The sequence below is a fragment of the Thalassophryne amazonica genome, chromosome 6 (genome assembly GCF_902500255.1).
Source record: "Thalassophryne amazonica chromosome 6, fThaAma1.1, whole genome shotgun sequence".
Lineage (NCBI taxonomy): Eukaryota > Metazoa > Chordata > Actinopteri > Batrachoidiformes > Batrachoididae > Thalassophryne > Thalassophryne amazonica.
In genome coordinates, this window is record NC_047108.1 from 65,137,656 (window position 1) to 65,151,045 (window position 13,390).

At 41.3% G+C, this 13,390-nt stretch overlaps 1 protein-coding gene across 2 annotated transcripts in view; it reads left to right on the plus strand.

Moving 5' to 3' along the window:
- The first annotated feature begins 10,676 nt into the window (after window positions 1–10,676).
- Window positions 10,677–13,390, plus strand: part of LOC117512327 (adenylate cyclase type 6-like) — a 167,421-nt gene continuing 164,707 nt past the window's right edge. For both annotated transcript variants that reach the window (XM_034172344.1, XM_034172345.1), the window contains exon 1: window positions 10,677–10,903. The gene's annotated coding sequence lies outside the window, so the exon portion shown is untranslated. The remainder of the gene's footprint in view (window positions 10,904–13,390) is intronic.

Sequence of the window (13,390 nt, forward strand, 5' to 3'; positions counted from 1 at the left end):
TCGGGATTACACAGATTAAGGAGTGATCCAGACGTTTTAAAGACCACCCACAACTGCTGAGAGCGCGCCGCGCTCCGAGCGCCGATCGACAGGCTCAAACCCCGCTGAAACAACCAGGTCATTTCCAACGTGAAGGCTTTGTTGATCCGGGACGTCGTCTGACTTTCACAAAAAGGCAGAAGGCGTGGACATCAGCACTTTTTTGGCACATTCCACTGTTACAGGAGTTTTTGTCATGGAAAGAGGAGCGGAATTCCAGAACATTAAAATTTGACCCCTGTGTCATCTTTATTTGACCCCTCCTGGATAATAGCTAGGGGAAGGTTATCCTACATTTTTGTGTAGCCCACAATAAGATTGAATTGTAAGTGTCATTTTATCACTTTTCTTTGCACCAGTTAGGTCAAAACTGGCTACAGGCCCATGGGCTATAATAACGAGTGTATTTGTATAGCACGTTCAGTTCAGATTATGCATTTCGGCATTTCAGCATGTCAGCTATTAGCCCTCAACAATTTCTTTTCCTCTACTTGCATCTTTTTAAATGATTAACCTTGTGTTTTTATGACTGTTGTGGAATTGTAATGATCAGAGTAAATCAGTCAGGTAAAAGCAGAACTCTGATGACTTTGCTGTCATCAGAGCGCTCTGCAGGGCCACAAGCCTTCTCTTATCAATCAATCAATTCAATAATTTTTTTTTTTATATAGCGCCAAATCACAACAAACAGTTGCCCCAAGGCGCTTTATATTGTAAGGCAAGGCCATACAATAATTATGTAAAACCCCAACAGTCAAAACAACCCCCTGTGAGCAAGCACTTGGATACAGTGGGAAGGAAAAACTCCCTTTAAACAGGAAGAAACCTCCAGCAGAACCAGGCTCAGGGAGGGGCAGTCTTCTGCTGGGACTGGTTGGGGCTGAGGGAGAGAACCAGGAAAAAGACATGCTGTGGAGGGGAGCAGAGATCGATCACTAATGATTAAATGCAGAGTGGTGCATACAGAGCAAAAAGAGAAAGAAACAGTGCATCATGGGAACCCCCCAGCAGTCTACGTCTATAGCAGCATAACTAAGGGATGGTTCAGGGTCACCTGATCCAGCCCTAACTATAAGCTTTAGCAAAAAGGAAAGTTTTAAGCCTAATCTTAAAAGTAGAGAGGGTGTCTGTCTCCCTGATTTGAATTGGGAGCTGGTTCCACAGGAGAGGAGCCTGAAAGCTGAAGGCTCTGCCTCCCATTCTACTCTTACAAACCCTAGGAACTACAAGTAAGCCTGCAGTCTGAGAGCGAAGCGCTCTATTGGGGTGATATGGTACTACGAGGTCCCTAAGATAAGATGGGACCTGATTATTCAAAACCTTATAAGTAAGAAGAAGAATTTTAAATTCTATTCTAGAATTAACAGGAAGCCAATGAAGAGAGGCCAATATGGGTGAGATATGCTCTCTCCTTCTAGTCCCCGTTAGTACTCTAGCTGCAGCATTTTGAATTAACTGAAGGCTTTTTAGGGAACTTTTAGGACAACCTGATAATAATGAATTACAATAGTCCAGCCTAGAGGAAATAAATGCATGAATTAGTTTTTCAGCATCACTCTGAGACAAGACCTTTCTAATTTTAGAGATATTGCGTAAATGCAAAAAAGCAGTCCTACATATTTATTTAATATGCGCTTTGAATGACATATTCTGATCAAAAATGACTCCAAGATTTCTCACAGTATTACTAGAGGTCAGGGTAATGCCATCCAGAGTAAGGATCTGGTTAGACACCATGTTTCTAAGATTTGTGGGGCCAAGTACAATCACTTCAGTTTTATCTGAGTTTAAAAGCAGGAAATTAGAGGTCATCCATGTCTTTATGTCTGTAAGACAATCCTGCAGTTTAGCTAATTGGTGTGTGTCCTCTGGCTTCATGGATAGATAAAGCTGGGTATCATCTGCGTAACAATGAAAATTTGAGCAATACCGTCTAATAATACTGCCTAAGGGAAGCATGTATAAAGTGAATAAAATTGGTCCTAGCACAGAACCTTGTGGAACTCCATAATTAACTTTAGTCTGTGAAGAAGATTCCCCATTTACATGAACAAATTGTAATCTATTAGAAAAATATGATTCAAACCACCGCAGTGCAGTGCCTTTAATACCTATGGCATGCTCTAATCTCTGTAATAAAATTTTATGGTCAACAGTATCAAAAGCAGCACTGAGGTCTAACAGAACAAGCACAGAGATGAGTCCACTGTCCGAGGCCATAAGAAGATCATTTGTAACCTTCACTAATGCTGTTTCTGTACTATGATGAATTCTAAAACCTGACTGAAACTCTTCAAATAGACCATTCCTCTGCAGATGATCAGTTAGCTGTTTTACAACTACCCTTTCAAGAATTTTTGAGAGAAAAGGAAGGTTGGAGATTGGCCTATAATTAGCTAAGATAGCTGGGTCAAGTGATGGCTTTTTAAGTAATGGTTTAATTACTGCCACCTTAAAAGCCTGTGGTACATAGCCAACTAATAAAGATAGATTGATCATATTTAAGATCGAAGCATTAAATAACGGTAGGGCTTCCTTGAGCAGCCTGGTAGGAATGGGGTCTAATAAACATGTTGATGGTTTGGATGAAGTAACTAATGAAAATAACTCAGACAGAACAATCGGAGAGAAAGAGTCTAACCAAATACCGGCATCACTGAAAGCAGCCAAAGATAATGATACGTCTTTGGGATGGTTATGAGTAATTTTTTCTCTAATAGTTAAAATTTTGTTAGCAAAGAAAGTCATGAAGTCATTACTAGTTAAAGTTAATGGAATACTCAGCTCAATAGAGCTCTGACTCTTTGTCAGCCTGGCTACAGTGCTGAAAAGAAACCTGGGGTTGTTCTTATTTTCTTCAATTAGTGATGAGTAGAAAGATGTCCTAGCTTTACGGAGGGCTTTTTTATAGAGCAACAGACTCTTTTTCCAGGCTAAGTGAAGATCTTCTAAATTAGTGAGACGCCATTTCCTCTCCAACTTACGGGTTATCTGCTTTAAGCTACGAGTTTGTGAGTTATACCATGGAGTCAGGCACTTCTGATTTAAAGCGCTCTTTTTCAGAGGAGCTACAGCATCCAAAGTTGTCTTCAATGAGGATGTAAAACTATTGACGAGATACTCTATCTCACTTACAGAGCTTAGGTAGCTACTCTGCACTGTGTTGGTATATGGCATTAGAGAACATAAAGAAGGAATCATATCCTTAAACCTAGTTACAGCGCTTTCTGAAAGACTTCTAGTGTAATGAAACTTATTCCCCACTGCTGGGTAGTCCATCAGAGTAAATGTAAATGTTATTAAGAAATGATCAGACAGAAGGGAGTTTTCAGGGAATACTGTTAAGTCTTCTATTTCCATACCATAAGTCAGAACAAGATCTAAGACATGATTAAAGTGGTGGGTGGACTCATTTACATTTGAGCAAAGCCAATAGAGTCTAATAATAGATTAAATGCAGTGTTGAGGCTGTCATTCTCAGCATCTGTGTGGATGTTAAAATCGCCCACTATAATTATCTTATCTGAGCTAAGCACTAAGTCAGACAAAAGGTCTGAAAATTCACAGAGAAACTCACAGTAACGACCAGGTGGATGATAGATAATAACAAATAAAACTGTTTTTTGGGACTTCCAATTTGGATGGACAAGACTAAGAGTCAAGCTTTTAAATGAATTAAAGCTCTGTCTGGGTTTTTGATTAATTAATAAGCTGGAATGGAAGATTGCTGCTAATCCTCCGCCTCGGCCCGTGCTACGAGCATTCTGACAGTTAGTGTGACTCGGGGGTGTTGACTCATTTAAACTAACATATTCATCCTGCTGTAACCAGGTTTCTGTAAGGCAGAATAAATCAATATGTTGATCAATTATTATATCATTTACCAACAGGGACTTAGAAGAGAGAGACCTACTGTTTAATAGACCACATTAACTGTTTTAGTCTGTGGTGCAGTTGAAGGTGCTATATTATTTTTTCTTTTTGAATTTTTATGCTTAAATAGATTTTTGCTGGTTATTGGTGGTCTGGGAGCAGACACCGTCTCTACGGGGATGGGGTAATGAGGGGATGGCAGGGGGAGAGAAGCTGCAGAGAGGTGTGTAAGACTACAACTCTGCTTCCTGGTCCCAACCCTGGATAGTCACAGTTTGGAGGATTTAAGAAAATTGGCCAGATTTCTAGAAATGAGAGCTGCTCCATCCAAAGTGGGATGGATGCCGTCTCTCCTAACAAGACCAGGTTTTCCCCAGAAGCTTTGCCAATTATCTATGAAGCCCACCTCATTTTGTGGACACCACTCAGACAGCCAGCAATTCAAGGAGAACATGCGGCTAAACATGTCACTCCCGGTCCGATTGGGGAGGGGCCCAGAGAAAACTACAGAGTCCGACATTGTTTTTGCAAAGTTACACACCGATTCAATGTTAATTTTAGTGACCTCCAATTGGCGTAACCGGGTGTCATTACTGCCGACGTGAATTACAATCTTACCAAATTTACGCTTAGCCTTAGCCAGCAGTTTCAAATTTCCTTCAATGTCACCTGCTCTGGCCCCCGGAAGACAATTGACTATGGTTGCTGGTGTCGCTAACTTCACATTTCTCAAAACAGAGTCACCAATAACCAGAGTTTGATCCTCGGCGGGTGTGTCGTTGAGTGGGGAAAAACGGTTAGAAATGTGAACGGGTTGGCGGTGTACACGGGGCTTCTGTTTAGAACTACGCTTCCTCCTCACAGTCACCCAGTCGGCCTGCTTTCCCGGCTGCTCGGGATCTGCCAGAGGGGAACTAACGGCGGCTAAGCTACCTTGGTCCGCACCGACTACAGGGGCCTGGCTAGCTGTAGAATTTTACACGGTGCGGAGCCGAGTCTCCAGTTCGCCCAGCCTGGCCTCCAAAGCTACGAATAAGCTACACTTATTACAAGTACCATTACTGCTAAAGGAGGCCGAGGAATATCTAAACATTTCACACCCAGAGCAGAAAAGTGCGGGAGAGACAGGAGAAGCCGCCATGCTAAACCGGCTAAGAGCTAGTAGCTGCGCTAAGCTAGCGGATTCCTAAAAACACGCAAAGTGAATAATGTGTACATAATTTAGAGGTGATTCAGCAGAGGGAGTGCTTTAGTTAAGGCACGTGAAGATTACACTGGGAAACAAATCGTTATCTAGATAACTAGATCAATCTAACTGCGTAGATTAAACAGCTAACAGATACAGCAAAACACCGCTGTGCTCCGGAACAGGAAGTGATACAATACCGCAGTGAGAGCCAATCACCAGTATCGTGCCCCTGTTTTGTGGAATGATCTCCCTATGGAGATAAAACAGTCAGATTCTGTAGAGACATTCAAGTCTAGACTTAAAACACATTTATTCTCCCTTTTGTATGGCTAGCATACTGGCATAGCATCGAACTATGCTTCCTGTCCTTTTAAATTCAGTTTATTAGTAATTGAACAGGTCCCTGCCTCAACTTATCTAAATTCCAGGTCTGTTAGAGAAGCTTAGGGCTAGCTGTCAGCGATCACTTTAGTATTTTCTCTGCTTTCTTGTTGATTTAATGTGGATGAATTATACCTTAGGGCCCCTTCACACATAGTGCGAAGTTTGGTCAAATACGGTGAAACAGCGAGAAACAGTTCGAATCAGGGCACCATGAAACTTCGCACCAAGGGGCAGGCGTGCACGACCGGTGTGAGAGTTCGTGCATGCGACGGTGTCTTTCAAGCAGGAACACAGTGCAAGGTGCACCACATTGCGCCACTTATGTAGAATAAGTAAAACATAAAAACCAGCTGATACCTGTGGAACCACATTTTGCCACTGATGTGGAATAAAAAAAAAGAATATAACATACTACCCACGGGATTCATACCTGCACTGTACTGATTGCCAGCTTGAAACTTTACCACTGAGCTACCGTCACTGGCCTGTAAATAGTGTGAGGAAAATGCCTGAAATCAACAAAGAGATGGATGTATTTAAAAAATAAAAATAAAACCCTACACCATAAAAACACAGCATTTTATATTGAATTCTTCTGATCAAGTGGGCAATACAACCCCTGGCAATAATGGAATTACCGGCCTTGGAGGATGTTCATTCAGTTGTTTAATTTTGTAGAAAAAAAGCAGATCACAGACATGACACAAAACTAAAGTCATTTCAAATGACAACATTCTGGCTTAAAGAAACACTATAAGAAATCAGGAAAAATAATTATGGCAGTCAGTAATGGTTACTTTTTTAGACCAAGCAGAGGGAAAAAAATATGGACTCACTCAATTCTGAGGAATAAGTTATGGAATCACCCTGTACATTTTCATCCCCAAAACTAACACCTGCATCAAATCAGATCTGCTCGTTAGTCTGCATCTAAAAAGGAGTGATCACACCTTGGAGAGCTGTTGCACCAAGTGGACTGACATGAATCATGGCTTTAACACGAGAGATGTCAATTGAAACAAAGGAGAGGATTATCAAACTCTTAAAAGAGGGTAAATCATCACGCAATGTTGCAAAAGATGTTGGTTGTTCACAGTCAGCTGTGTCTAAACTCTGGACCAAATACAAACAACTTGGGAAGGTTGTTAAAGGCAAACATACTGGTAGACCAAGGAAGACATCAAAGCGTCAAGACAGAAAACTTAAAGCAATATATCTCAAAAATCGAAAATGCACAACAAAACAAATGAGGAACGAATGGGAGGAAACTGGAGGAAACTGGAGTCAACGTCTGTGACCGAACTGTAAGAAACCGCCTAAAGGAAATGGGATTTACATACAGAAAAGCTAAATGAAAGCCATCATTAACACCTAAACAGAAAAAACAAGGTTACAATGGGCTAAGGAAAAGCAATCGTGGACTGTGGATGACTGGATGAAAGTCATATTCAGCGATGAATCTCGAATCTGCATTGGGCAAGGTGATGATGCTGGAACTTTTGTTTGGTGCCGTTCCAATGAGATTTATAAAGATGATTGTAAATTTCCACAGTCATTGATGATATGGGGCTGCATGTCAGGTAAAGGCAGTGGGGAGATGGCTGTCATTACATCATCAATAAATGCACAAGTTTACGGTGATATTTGGACACTTTTCTTATCCCATCAATTGAAAGGATGTTTGGGGATGATGAAATCATTTTTCAAGATGACAATGCATCTTGCCATAGAGCAAAAACTGTGAAACATTCCTTGCAAAAAGACACACAGGGTCAATGTCATGGCCTGCAAATAGTCCGGATCTTAATCCAATTGAAAATCTTTGGTGGAAGTTGAAGAAAATGGTCCATGACAAGGCTCCAACCTGCAAAGCTGATCTGGCAACAGCAATCAGAGAAGTTGGAGCCAGATTGATGAAGAGTACTGTTTGTCACTCATTAAGTCCATGCCTCAGAGACTGCAAGCTGTTATAAAAGCCAGAGGTGGTGCAACAAAATACTAGTGATGTGTTGGAGCGTTCTTTTGTTTTTCATGATTCCATGATTTTTTCCTCAGAATTGAGTGATTCCATATTTTTTTCCCTCTGCTCGGTCTAAAAAAGTAACTGTTACTGACTGCCACAATTTTTTCCCTGATTGCTTATAGTGTTTCTTAAAGCCAGAAAGTTGCCATTTGAAATTACTTTAGTTTTGTATCATGTCTGTGATCTGCTTTTTTTCTACAAAATTAAACAACTGAATGAACATCCTCCGAGGCCGGTGATTCCATAAGTTTTGCCAGGGCTTGTAGTAGCAGTAAGCTATCAGGCTAGTAGGTGCACTAGCAGTTTGCTCTTGTCATGTCCACATCTGCTGGCGCGTGTCCAGCTGGCCCATGTGCGTGTCCTGCCCGACACGAGTGTCTTGTGGACGGCGTGCCAGAACTGACATGGCGTCATATGGAACAGAGCTCACGTGGGTGACATGAAAATCAGATCACCTGCTGTGTGTTCTGATCTGATGGTCCATTTCAACCTGGGGGTAGCCTGTTAATGGGCTGCAGCGAGAGAGCGTGCGCACGCTGCAGCCCACAGCATATATCAGCACAACGAGATATGTTTTTATTTATGTCCACGTGATGACAGCAAACAGACACATGTACGTCACAGTGGGCAGTTGTTGGTCCATGTCCGTCCAAACACAGCACATGTTGTCCAGCTGGGATGTCCAGAATGACAGATCTCAACAACTGCTTCAGTGGGCGGACACACCTCCTGTCAGTTCAGCGCACACACCAAAGCCACAGTCGTGGGGAACTTAGACAAATTTCAATGCCAGCACAGCTGTGATTGTCTGCAGACTGTTGTCATACCAAGATTGCAAATGGCCACACATTTTCTAAGTGCCAAACAAGTGGTGTTAGATGTTCATGCATGTCAGCTGGAATTTGGCCGACACCTGCCACAAGAGGGATTGATGGGTTCACACAGCGCACACTCTGTCTTTCAGCCACTGATGTACGCAAATAGTTGTAGCAACAGGTGTTCGAGGCAGGGACAATTTTGTACGTTTTGCGCACGATTCCTACTTCATGCCCACTTTGACCAAACTTCGCACTATGTGTGAAGGGGCCCTTAAGTGTAGTTTTGCAGCCGACTGATTCTGCTCTTTTCTCTCTGTCCAAGGTGTAGAGGGAAATATGTGAGACTGGCTTCTGTGGACAGTCTGATGCTGGACTGATGACGGGATCCCATGCCTGAAGTTGTTGCAGCAGATGTTTTGTTTTTTCCAAACTTTATAAAACTTTGTTAAACTTTGTGAAAACCTTAGAATGGCCTTTAGCAGAGGGTCACCCCTTTCAGTCTGGTCTGCTTGAGGTTTCCTCCTCAGTATCATCAGAGGGAGTTTTTCCTTACCACTGTCACCTGTGTGCTTGCTCTAGGGCAGTGGTGGGCACAGCTAACCAAAATGTTAGCTTCGATAACCACTAATCAGCTAACTGAAAAATGATCTTTTATAACGCTAAACCATTAAGCCACCAAAAAATGTATCAGAAGCTACCAATAACTTTCATGTCTTTTTTGAAATGTGTTGCAGTCATCCATTTCAAAATCAGCAAATATTTGCAGATAAACAAAAAAAAAGTCTACACTCTCAGCTGCTGACAAGCCAATTTTGAGTTTAAACACTGCCAATGCTTCTGATAAAATCAAAGACAATCACAAACCGAAACACAGCTAATGAGTTTGTGTTTCTGTCTTTGTGCACTCTACCCACTGCTGTAGGGAAGCATCATTATCTTTCACAACATACAGTGGTGCAACCGTGAGGCAGATGCCTTGAAAAGGAAAAAAGGTTTGACTTATGGTTTTGATTTATAAACCAAATTAATCCGGATAGTTTAACTATATTAATGTCAACTAACTGTCAAGTCTGTAATTTGTACAAAGTGAAAATATAACACACACACACACGCACACACTCATCTTCAACTGCTTAGTCCAATGAAGGGTCACGGGGAGCTGGAGCCCATCCCAGCAGTCAAAGAGCACAAGGTGGGGTACACCCAGGACAGGACGCCAGTCTGTCAAAATATAACACATGTCTTTTAATTTTACAATAATGCACTAATTTTGAAGTTTTGAATATTGACACACACAGATGCCAAACTGCATTATGGGTAAGCTGAGCCTTAATTTAAATTCAATTTACAGAGTCACCTCAAGGCACTTCACACAGAACAAGTCAGAAAACAAAATGAAATGAATTAAAAGATTAAAAAGCATAGCAAAAGAGTAAAAAAGTAAAAAGCATAGTAATATAATATGCCAGTATGTAATATGCCATCCAGTAGATGAGTTAAAATGCATAGAACACTGCCATCTACTGGATGGCAGTGTGATCGACGCCTGGCTATATCACAAACAGAATTTTCAGTTTTGCCTTTTTTTTAACAAATGAAAATGTGACATATTTTACAAATACACATTTATTTGTAAAAAGCAACACACACACTACGTTTTGTGTTGGTTCAATGAATCAACCAATCCTTTACACAATTTTGTCTGTTTTTAATGCATTTTTTCACGCAGTTGTTCACAAAGTGGTGATCCTTGCCCCATCTTTGCTAGTGAACGGCTGAGCCTTTTGGGGATGCTCCTTTTATACCCAATCATGACACTCACCTGTTTCCAATTAACCTGTTCACCTGTGGAATGTTCCAAACAGGTGTTCTTTGAGCATTCATCAACTTTCCCAGTCTTTTGTTACCCTGTCCCTGCTTTTTTGAAACGTGTTGCATCCAAAATGAGCAAATATCTGCACAAAAACAAAAAAGTCTATTAGTTTGAACATTAAAAATCTTGTCTTTGTGGTGTATTCAGCTGAATATAGGTTGAAGAGGATTTACAAATCATTGTATTCTGTTTTTATTTACATTTCACACAACTTCCCAAGTTCACTGGAATTGGGGTTGTACTTATTAATGTTTTCTGTTGCTGTGTTTGTCCTGAGATTAAAGTGGCTTCAATGTGCCTGAATGTTAATCCAAAGAAGGATGTAGTGAAGCAGAATATTTAGGTTGGTGGTGGTGATGAGGCACCTGTCAGTTTAGTGCTACGCCCCTGAATACGCACACACTGTATACTCGCACCACCTCTAGGGGGAATCCTGTGTTCACCAGTTGGACAATTTTACGCGTGTGCGCCAGAGAGTGAGAGAGAGAGAGAGAGAGAGAGAGGCTGTGAGAATGTGCTGTATCTGTGGCTGAGAATGTGCTGTATCTGTGGCTGGGAACAGCGCAGGCTGTCCGGTCGGTTCGTCCTCCGCAGCACAACCCTCCTCCACACCGACTCTCATCCCCTCCCTGGCGACTGCGTGTGCGTGTGACGGTTCCCGGAGCTCCTCCGCAGTGTCACGGAACCAGGATCCCCGGATCATGGTGAGTGGACCGCGCGGCTCCGTGGCGTAACTGCGCGCTGTCAGTTTGGTTGCAAAGTGAATTGCGGTAGGAGAGGATGGCGCACAGCTGACCTGATGACTGCGGCGTTTCACGCACTGAAGCGGGACACTTTTTGAAGCGCGACACCTCGTCGGATTTCATTGTCAGGACACTGGAAGCTGTTTGCAGTGTAAACACAGTGCTGCCAGGCCCGGAGTGTTTGCTCTTTTCTGCACGTCTCCGCCGTGGCGGCGGGAGCTCCTGCAACATTTGCAGAATATGTGACTCCTCATAAGTTCGTGCGTGGAGCCTTTGAGACTCCACGCTGACCTATAGTCCTTGTGATTGTCTACTGTGGAACAGATCCTGTTTGGAGCCTGCAGGCTTCTTGGAGCGTCCTCTTACGTAATGCGCTTCGGTTGTCTGCACGTGCGTATGTACTAAACATGTTTTTAACGTGAGGTCCGTTAGTACTGTCCCCAAAAACAACATTCTGTTAGTCCCATTTAATGGCCCTCATTATTTACCGAAATACCATTTCCGTTCTGTTCTATAGTGATGGGCTCAAGTTTGTGCCCACCTACAGCTTCATGACGTCCCTTACCAAAACGTAGTACATGCAAGTATGTTTCAAGTATACTTCCAGTTTACTTTTTTATATATTTATCAGTACTATTTTTGGTAAGGGGTCACAGAATTCAGCCTTGTTTATATTAAAAAATAAATAAATGATGGCCTTTAATCTCAGAGTGAAAATAAATCTCCACAAATAAAATTTAGTGTAATAAAAATATCAAAACAATGGCATCTAGTATAGAACCATAGAACACAGCTCAATCATCACTTTTACAGTTTTCTTTAGACAAGACTGGGAATGGTTGCATGAATCTTTCCAAGTCACTGAATATGTCTTCATTTACAGCAACCATTAAGTGAAAACAGACATGAGAGGACTTAAAAGTCTCACCTTTGTCTGTTGCATCACCAATTATACAGCTTCATGATGGAGTTTTACTAAAGGGGTTAAAGGGCACAGTTTAAAAGTTTTAATATGAAGAAGCTTGAATTCTTCTTTTAATCTAATCTCATGAATAAATGACTGGGTGTCTTTTGTACTAGGTGGGGGGGCAACTCTGCTGCTCCAAATGCTGCCATGTGAGAGCTGCTTGTGAAAATCACCTGAGCTGCACTGTTGCATTTACAGTTACTGTTATGCCTATTTATGGTAAATTTGTAAATTAGCGAGTGAATAAATAAATAGTAATTAATTTGTTATTTTATTTATGACTAGACATTTTCAAGAGTGTGAAATAAAGTATGCATGATGTTCAAACCTTCATAACCCCTCACCTTCCCAACTCGCGTTGTCATGAACAAAAAGGCAGACAGAAGCTTCAGATGTGAGTCTGACCTTTTTATTTGCTGAAGTTGTAATAATCCAAACAGGAGTCAGTCGGAAGCTACATCTACACGGGCGGTTTCAGCAGGTGGTGTTGAGGGGGCAACAGCCCAACTGGGTTTTAGAATTTAGAATCAGTGAATGAGAGTCACAAAGCTATAAATGGGTGATCCTTAGACTACGGGCACTTATTATGTCCTTTGATCATATTGTATGGAAAAACAGAAAAAAGTGGAAATTTCACACTTTTGTAGTTATCTTTACAATGAAAGTGTGTTAAGAAATTTGTTCTAGTAGTCTATGATGACTTTTTCACCTTTTTTCAGCATCATTATATGCAAATATTGCCGTTTTGTGCTTGTCCCACACCCAGACTTTTGATCTTCAATGATAAAAATGAATGGTAAAGAAACGTTTTTTCTAATGTTTTAAAAATATCTCTGAATAAAATATCAGTAAAATAATCAGAACATAATTGGGGTATTCAATGTCATACAACTGTTGTGATTTTTTTTTAAACAAAATGTAGTTGTCCCACACTATTGCCGTAATTTCCACCACAACACTGTAATGTACCTAAACAGTTTGTATGAAAGATTGTTTGGGTAGTTTCTATGGAGATAAACAGTGACATCAGAGCACATGTATATAGCGCCAAATCACAACAAACAGTTGTCCCAAGGCGCTTTATATTGTAAGGCAATGGTGTGGTGGAAATTACATTTACAAGGCCAATAGTGCCCGTAGTTAAAGAATCACCCAAATATGACTGAGCTGTTAAAGAATGTATTGGAAATAAATTCATTATGTATTGATTTTTACCCAAGACTATTAAATATGGCCATCAGGTATTGCAAAGACTTCGCATTTGTCCAGTCCTACTACTGTCAGTCTTCAAACTAACAGGGAACATTCTTGGAGACAGACCTTAGACAAGTTCAAAGATGACTAACCATGATCTTTTTTAAGTTGCATTTTAAAAAGCCACATTCTGTTTCAGTCTGTTCTGTTTTTTTGTTTTGAGTGGCGGAGGTGACAGCCAGTCAGAGTAGACGTCACTGTGACATCAGTGGTAGGTCTCTCTAAAA